We start from the raw sequence: 8,295 nt of genomic DNA, 5'->3' as shown, positions 1-8,295 counted from the left end.
TGACTCACCAGTCCTACATAAACCCCCCCTCAAAAAAACAAAACTGAGAGGCTCAGCTAGGCTAGCACAATACTTCAGACACTTCCAGAGAGATTTTCATGTGAAAAGATGAGATCCGATGACAGATACAGAGGGATTAGCTGAGTGCTGGAGATCAAAGAGATCCCTATTCTAACTGGGGAAAACAAGACATGGCAAGAAACAGAGAGCAAATATTCATTCACAGCCTGTTGCGTATCCCTTTGATTGAGTCTTGTAAACACAACCGAATGCTAAACCGAAAAACTATACACACGTCAAAAGTAATTGGGCCTTTGATTTAGTGCGTAAGCCAGAGCATAAGCAATGAGTACCTACTGGTACATGTGATAAATATTCCATTATTTATTATTTGCTTCATGTGTGATTATTGACTGTGATACCCCCTATAGAGATGTAGTGATTGACATCACAAACAATATTAGTGGGAGAAAGTTGATTGGAGTGACAGTCTGCCAGCTGAAGTCCATGCAGCTAACTGGACAAAAAAGACTGTATTGTAAAGATGGTACACAATAACAGTGTCATGTGCAAAAATAAATAACAGAGAGTTCAAAAGAGACAACAGCAAGTTGTTTACTTCCTACAGATACCAACAAAAGAAATCAGTGGATTTACCTGTGGCGTATTGAGTTAGTCTCTTGGATATAGTTAGTCTCTGTTGTAGCATAAATCACTCACAGACTAAATTGAAATCTTTAATTAAAATGAATCGGAGATAACTTAATAGTCAAATCAATAGTTTTAGGGAAAAGTGTTAAATTGCTAGCTACACCAACTACAGAAGTGTGTAATGAAATTGCAGCAAATGTAATGTGAATAAACCCGTTTCAACACATTTGACTTAGTCACATTTGACTGTACACAAATTGATATTTACAATAATCCACCCACCTCTAGCCACTTATTGCCTCACTTTACCTAATTAGCATTTTCTATTTGCATGTTCGACGTTAGCTACAATCGTTTCTGGGAGGACAGAAATTGATGGAAATGGCCCTTCTCCCCTACTGTTCTCTAATTAGCTCTATGGATATAAATCCAACTCAGAGCTGTAGATATGTGGTAGATATATGGTATTTTCTCCAATTGGATCGATAAGTGTGAGCCCAGAAAATTATTGGCGGTAATAAAATGCATTAGGTTCATCCATGGCACAGAAATGGCTTTTCATATCTGGTTTCTCTGTGCACAAGGTCACGGCCCTCAGTGGAAAAGTGTCGAGACAGCAAAATGAGATCCAGCACAGTATTTCCCTAAACCGTATGTGTTGTTTGTGTGTGTGTGTGTAATATATGTCAGTATGTCATTTTCATGCACATACTGTTTGTGTCTAAAGTCACACCAGTCATTTGACCATCCCAACCCCATTCACCCCCACCCCCACAACATACCTACTGCACTGCACCATCACCTCCACTGTGTCTTGCATTCATCAAACGCACACACAGTCTGTTTCCTCCTTATAAACCAATAAAGGAAATCATTAGCATTGGTGCCGTAGCACATGCTGATCGGGCACATCCGTGTGAGTGAGACCCACAGCCTCTCTGGGAAACACTTCCCTTCTCCTCTCCTCCTCTCCGGGAAACACTTCCCTACTCCCCTCCTCCTCTCCTCCTCTCTGGGAAACACTTCCCTACTCCTCTCCTCTCCTCCTCTCTGTGAAACACTTCACTTCCTCTCCTCCTTTCTGGGAAACACTTGCTACTCCTCTTCTCCTCTCTGGGAAACACTTCCCTACTCCTCTCCTGCTCGCACAAAACAGTCTGCAGGTGAAGACGTGACGTGAGGCGAGAACAGGCACCTGGGAATATTCTGATGATCTGGAGAAGTGCTGATTTCATTTTCTCCTTTTGTCAATGCTGGTTCTATATTGTGAACTGTACATATATTAATAGTCCTTTTCAGTCAAATTCAGGTCTCCAAATAGATTCAGCACAAAAGAGGAGCCTGTAGCTTAAGGTTCACTACTGAAAAGCTGATCTTAAATGTGTGGTCCATTCTCTATGGCTCAGTCTGAGTCACTTAGCTTCCAACTTAGAGAACAAAGACTGTACCAACATACACTGAGTGGGCAATTAACTAACATTTTTATTTTTAATCATATTGGATTAGAATCACAGACTGCACCTTTAAGGCATAACTAGTCCAGCACAGATCTCCCATTAAGGCCTGTGCTACACTGGGATGGTCAGGTAATGGCGGATTTGCCTTTTGTGCAGTAAGGCCTGTGCTACAGTAAGATGGTCAAGTAATGGTGGATTTGCCTTTTGTGTGCTCTGATGAGCGGAGGGGGAACAGATGACACCTCACTCTTTGTATGCACAGTGACACACACACACACACACACACACACACACACACACACTCACACCTGTCACATGACCACATAGATAATGCCTACCAGTGACTGAGGGGTAGGGATTATAATTAGTGTAGGTGCCAGAAATCTATCACAGTGTGGTTTGCGTTTTTTTTTCCTGGAACTCCTGGCTTCTCTCTCTCTGCATAATTAAACATGAACAGAACAAGGTGAGAAAAGCGAGATTGACAGATAGTGAAAAAAAATAGAGAAGGTGAAGACCAGAGAAAGAGAAAATCTCAGGGAAGGCGACAACCTGCTTGAAAAAGGAATGGGTTGCACCGTGAATGTGTGCTTGAGAGAGGTGTTCTCCCTCTCTGCACTTTCACACCAGAGTTTAAATGACAGAATATATTTCTGTATTTTTCTGGTTGTATATATTTAGGCATACAAATGTATGTGTGTGTGTGTGTGTGTGTGTGTGTGTGTGTGTGTATGCATGGGTACATGCATGCGTGTGTGTGTGTGTGTGTGTGTGTGTGTGTGTGTGTGTGTGTGTGTGTGTGTGTGTGTGTGAGAGAGAGTGTGTGTGTGTGAGTGAACTGTCTGCGCCTCATCACCTTTGTCCCCAGGGTGTTCATATCAGCTGCACATAGAAAGTGGTGTCTTCTCATCACAGCAAGTGGGTGTCTCTCTCTTTCTCTCTCCATCTATCTCTCTCTCTCTCTCTCTCTCTCTATCTCTGTTTCTGTCCCTCTACAAGTCTTTTTTTCCTCTCTCAGGGTTGGCTTCATTGGATTTTACCAGTGGACCTTCTCTGAACCCTAATTAGCGAACTGACTGGAAAAATGAAATGCAGCTTTCCTCTGAACTTGCACACAGTGAGGGCCCCAGTCACTTCTCCAGGACACTCTGTCATAACCTCCATCACACATTCTACACAAACCTGCTCCTGCCAACGCCTATTAGTATCCATCCACCACTAGCTGTTTGCAAACAAACTATTTCACTTCAACAAAACACACTACAGGTCATTACGTTTTCTCTCTGTGCTGTTCACGTCCACACTGACCCTATCATGCAGTCTCAGCCAATTACTATCTATACAGACTAGACAAGTGATAGAGACACTCAGAAAAGCAAACATGCCATTAGTCCTCTACAAAGAGAAGACAAATCAGTGCAGCCCTGTCCCTGCAGCCTGTGCAGTCTAGTGAGGGGGTCGACATTTTGGACTTTCCACTGATTCAGTTTGGTAGTATTCATCTGAGGAAACAGCTAAGTCGCCTGCTACATTATGGCAAAATATAAGTCAGCTTTGAATTCCCATCAGATGGAATATGTGTGATAAAGTGAGAGCACACGGTTGGCTCGGTGTTGTCCAGCCGACTTGGCTTTTTGAGCAGACGTAAGAATGAATTAATGAATTGCCAGCAAACTATTTACCTCAGTCCAAGAGCCCTGGTGAGATATTCATCCACTCTATTTTTAGAATTGTGACTCACTGTTAGACAAGATAAAATATTTTTTAGGTGTTTGACAATTTACTAGTTTTCCAGAATGCTTGATTGTACAACAAATTTTTATTGGTATATGAATATACAGAATTGTGCATGCATGTGCATGTGCATGTGCATGTGCATGTGCATGTGCATGTGCATGTGCATGTGCATGTGCATGTGCATGTGCATGTGCATGTGCATGTGCATGTGCATGTGCATGTGCATGTGCATGTGCATGTGCATGTGCATGTGCATGTGCATGTGCATGTGCATGTGCATGTGCATGTGCATGTGCATGTGCATGTGCATGTGCATGTGCATGTGCATGTGCATGTGCATGTGCATGTGCATGTGCATGTGCATGTGCATGTGCATGTGCATGTGCATGTGCATGTGCATGTGCATGTGCATGTGCATGTGCATGTGCATGTGCATGTGCATGTGCATGTGCATGTGCATGTGCATGTGCATGTGCATGTGCATGTGCATGTGCATGTGCATGTGCATGTGCATGTGCATGTGCATGTGCATGTGCATGTGCATGTGCATGTGCATGTGCATGTGCATGTGCATGTGCATGTGCATGTGCATGTGCATGTGCATGTGCATGTGACACTGAGGTACAGAAGTGTGCACATGAGTGTGAGTGTGCATGTGCATGTGCATGTGTGAGTGAGTGTGTGTGTGTGTGCATGCATGCATGTGAGTGCGTGTTTGTGCATATGTGTGAGTGTGTGTGTGTGAGTGTGTGTATGAGTGTGAGTGTGTGTGTGTGTGTGTGTGCATGCATGTGAGTACATGTTTGTGCATATGTGTGAGTGAGTGTGTGTGTGTGTGTATGAGTGTGTGCATGACTGTGTGTGTGTGTGTGTGTGTGTGTGTGTATGTGTGTTTGTGCTCTATGGGCTAGAAGAGATGAAGTGATGTGAGCTCTGCCCAAAGGCATGATGAGGGTGGAGGACAAACAAAAGAACAAAATAACAGTCCAATAAGCCAATCTCAGCCCAAACCCCGCCATCCCTTATCATCACTCGGTACTAAGTGAATCTGGTCACGAAACTGTGTTGCTTCTGATATTTGGCTATATTAAATTAAGAACTGAAGGAAGACAAGGAACAAGAACGGGTGGGAGGAGGAGACACGCAAAGCGACAGAGCGAAAGATAGAAAGTAAGGAAAGGTGAGCGAGAGAGAGAAGGTAAGGCAAGGGGGGAGAGAGAGAGAGAGAGAGAGAGAGAGAGAGAGAGAGGTGAGTCGGAGACACATCATTCGGGTGACGGGGACGTGAGAAGCAGAAACAAAGCAGGACATCTGGGTTAAAGCACACGCATGGCTGCCTTCCAAAAGCCCCGCCGTGTCACCTCGCCATGGCTCGGCACGGCTGATCCCATCCGCGGCAAAAAAGTGCTCCGTCAGGCGTGTCGCTTTGCGGGAGGCTATTTCTGTTTCCAATATCACTCGTCTTTCTCCCTCCGGCCCAGCGCTGGGAAGAGCCACCTCCCAGCAGCCATGACCATAGGGCAACCGCTTAGCATCTCCCCCTCTGTCTCTAGCCAAACTCACCCTCTGCACAGGAATGTGAAACCAACACATATTATTTTCCTATCCTGTACCTCTACTACTACTTACTTCTATAAACACATAATAATAATAATAATAATAATAATAATAATAAAAGTAATAATAATAATTATTATTATTATTATTATAATAATCATCATCATCATCATCATCATCATCATCATCATCATCATCATCATTATAATCTTAATAATCATCATAATACTTTAATTATGTGAAAAAAATCGATTTGTCTTTCTTGGTCGCAAAAAGGTGAGATTGAACAGGTCAGTAGCTCAGGTCAGGGGCAAAAAAGCTTGAATATGGACTAGAGAATCCCGAGTTGCGAGGTTCCTTTAGCTTTTGCCAAGTGGTCCTCGTTTCACGCCTATATTCCCGTGGAGGGATTTGAGCGTCGGTAGACTCCCCCCTACCGTACAATCACGGAACTTCCCCTTTAATCACGTAGAAATCCCCTGTGCAAAACGCAGCGCACCAAACTTGCTCGTGTCAGGATAGCTTTTCAAATAACAGTTCAAACCTCATTTTAGCTTTTACCAGGATATTCATCATTTAGCTTAGGCCCTACATGTAATTCTAAGAGTGGTGGCAATTCTGTATCCTAGGTGAACCTGTCTGATCCCGAGGCAAACTTGGGTTCAAGGAATGGATCATCTCTCTCTCTTTCTCTCTCTCTTTCACTCTGTCTATCTCCTTACCTTGTCGGTACCACTGTTAAACATATAAACGCACCACTCTTGCGCCAGCAAACAAGCCCGAACTCTCGCAAACTTCGAGCATAGTTTTAAAAAAGAATACTATTTTCCAGTATGGCACTTTGGTGATATTTCTGCGTTTCCAACTAATGTCTAGATAATATAATAGATTAACGAAATCAATGCTGCTAATGGCCAAGACGTCAGTTTTGACACTGCTGTTTTTCCTCCGACGTGCTTCCTATTTCGTCTCCAAAATAGCCGCATTGTAGCCGACCAAAGCATTTTGCCTTTCATCGCTTTCAAACAGCTTGTTAGTCAACCGTGGAATGTAATGGATTACGCTGTATTATTACAACCCACTACCCTACATGCGACGCAATATTTAACACAACCTTAATGTGCGATACTTTCCATTATAAAATGTTAGTACAATGTGAATGAGCGCAGTGAAACTTTCCATTCGGATGTTTTTTTTAGATGCTGCACACTATGCAAAAGTATTAGTATTTGCGTTGAGTTGACGCTTTAAATAACCTGTTTCGTTTAAACAACACCAAGGACACAAGGAAAGATTCGATGTGGCGTATTCCCAAATCAACATAAGCGAAACGCGTTCTGTGGCAGCTGCTGAAAAACAACAGACGACACGTCAGATAGGGATAAAAGCATTATAGCCTTACTTACAACAGGGATGTGTTGACATCCTTGCACAATCCAATTTACAAAGTGTCTAAAATCGCAGAGTATCTGCGTTTATTTACGGCAACGTGGCTTTAGGGGTGATGCGTTGCTGAGCCAAACCCACAACTTGGCCACCTTGGACAGCGACATTCACCCCCATGGCGAGAAGGCGCTGGGAACTGGGCTCCGTGTGATCGGCAAAGGAACCCGCTTGGCATGTTAATGTCCCCAAAGGTAACGTTTGACTTTTTCTACAATACACTTGTATCCTTTACAGATGCCAACAAAATGTTTGATTCAAACGGAGGGTCGTCACTCTCAAGATCACTGGGAAATTAAAGTCTCAAGGGCAATTCACTTTAACATAATTTAATGACAATATGTTCTGCTCGAAAGAAAAGCCTCCTACAATATCACAAACCCAGAAAGTCAATCCATTTTTCGCTCATTATAATTTTGGAACTGACATAATTGTCAAATGACATTCTTCAGGAACCATAACATACGAAAGCCTAATTAATCCACATGCCGGCGTGCCAAGGTTATGAAAATGAATATTTACCTTGAAAAAGTTGAGGGATCCATCCAGTATGCGTCCGCACGCCTTTCAGAGACCATGGACAATACCTCCAAGTTGCTTAAAATAAGTTATCTGTATTCATTTTCTCAGTACGGAGCATTGGCTTGAAAAACATTTGTTTTATTCATCCCCTGAATCAAGTCTGATAACGTTTAAAAATATGAATTGATTAAATGCCCATATTAAATGAATCCCAGGCTCCGGGTTTGGTGAAAGATCCACAAGTTAGGTCCGTGAAATTACTCCATATCTAGTTCAAATACATCTGATGGTGATCTCATTCAAGCCTGAAAATATGACTCCCATATATATCCAAACAATTTGCAATTTCCGTTTGATATTGCAAGATTCCGTTTGTTACAAACAAAAAAACGCTCAGGTGCAGTCTCAACTCCAAGAAAGCAGGTTATGACGGGCAAGACGGCTACGGTCTGTTTGTTTTCTCCAAGCGCATTTACATGGGGGGAAAAGGCGGTTTATTCTCCCGGCTTTGGGGTGTCCTTGCCCGTTGGTCTGTCCGCTGAAACTAGATTCAGTTTTTGAAGCCTTGGGGTTCGCCACAAAAGCATATATCCAGCAGCCCCCCCTTGTGGAGCCTGAACATTGCGTGGGTCATACACACTGAATTGAATGAGTCAAAGTAAAAAGATGGGGTGGGAGCGGCGCATGAGAGAGAGAGAGTGACAGAGAGAGAGAGAGAGAGAGAGAGAGAGAGAGAACTGCAATAATAAATAGCTTATTTGGTGGACTTTTAAATACATTTTAGGGTTAAATCTAAGACTTTGATATTCACCTTCTTGCCAACCAATTCATAGTTTTTTGCGGTTGACATCTATTAAAATGTAATTTGTTTAAAATGAAATGAAGGGATAGACTTGCAGATCAAATCAAGTAAGATAAACGTTTGTAG

General features: G+C 42.8%; 1 protein-coding gene across 8 annotated transcripts in view; it reads right to left on the bottom strand.

Annotated features, from left to right (window-relative positions):
* adgrb1a (adhesion G protein-coupled receptor B1a) overlaps positions 1 to 7,937 on the bottom strand; it is an 86,809-nt gene extending 78,872 nt beyond the window's left edge. For 6 of the 8 annotated variants that reach the window (XM_048260316.1, XM_048260319.1, XM_048260320.1 and 3 more), the window contains exon 1: positions 7,368 to 7,937. The gene's annotated coding sequence lies outside the window, so the exon portion shown is untranslated. The remainder of the gene's footprint in view (positions 1 to 7,367) is intronic. The other 2 variants (XM_048260318.1, XM_048260323.1) reach the window with 1 other exon arrangement.
* Between the last annotated feature and the right edge of the window lie 358 nt (positions 7,938 to 8,295).

The sequence above is a fragment of the Alosa alosa genome, chromosome 13, assembly GCF_017589495.1.
Source record: "Alosa alosa isolate M-15738 ecotype Scorff River chromosome 13, AALO_Geno_1.1, whole genome shotgun sequence".
NCBI lineage: Eukaryota > Metazoa > Chordata > Actinopteri > Clupeiformes > Clupeidae > Alosa > Alosa alosa.
The sequence above is the reverse complement of the archived record's forward strand: the minus strand, read 5'-3'. Positions and strand labels throughout refer to the sequence as shown.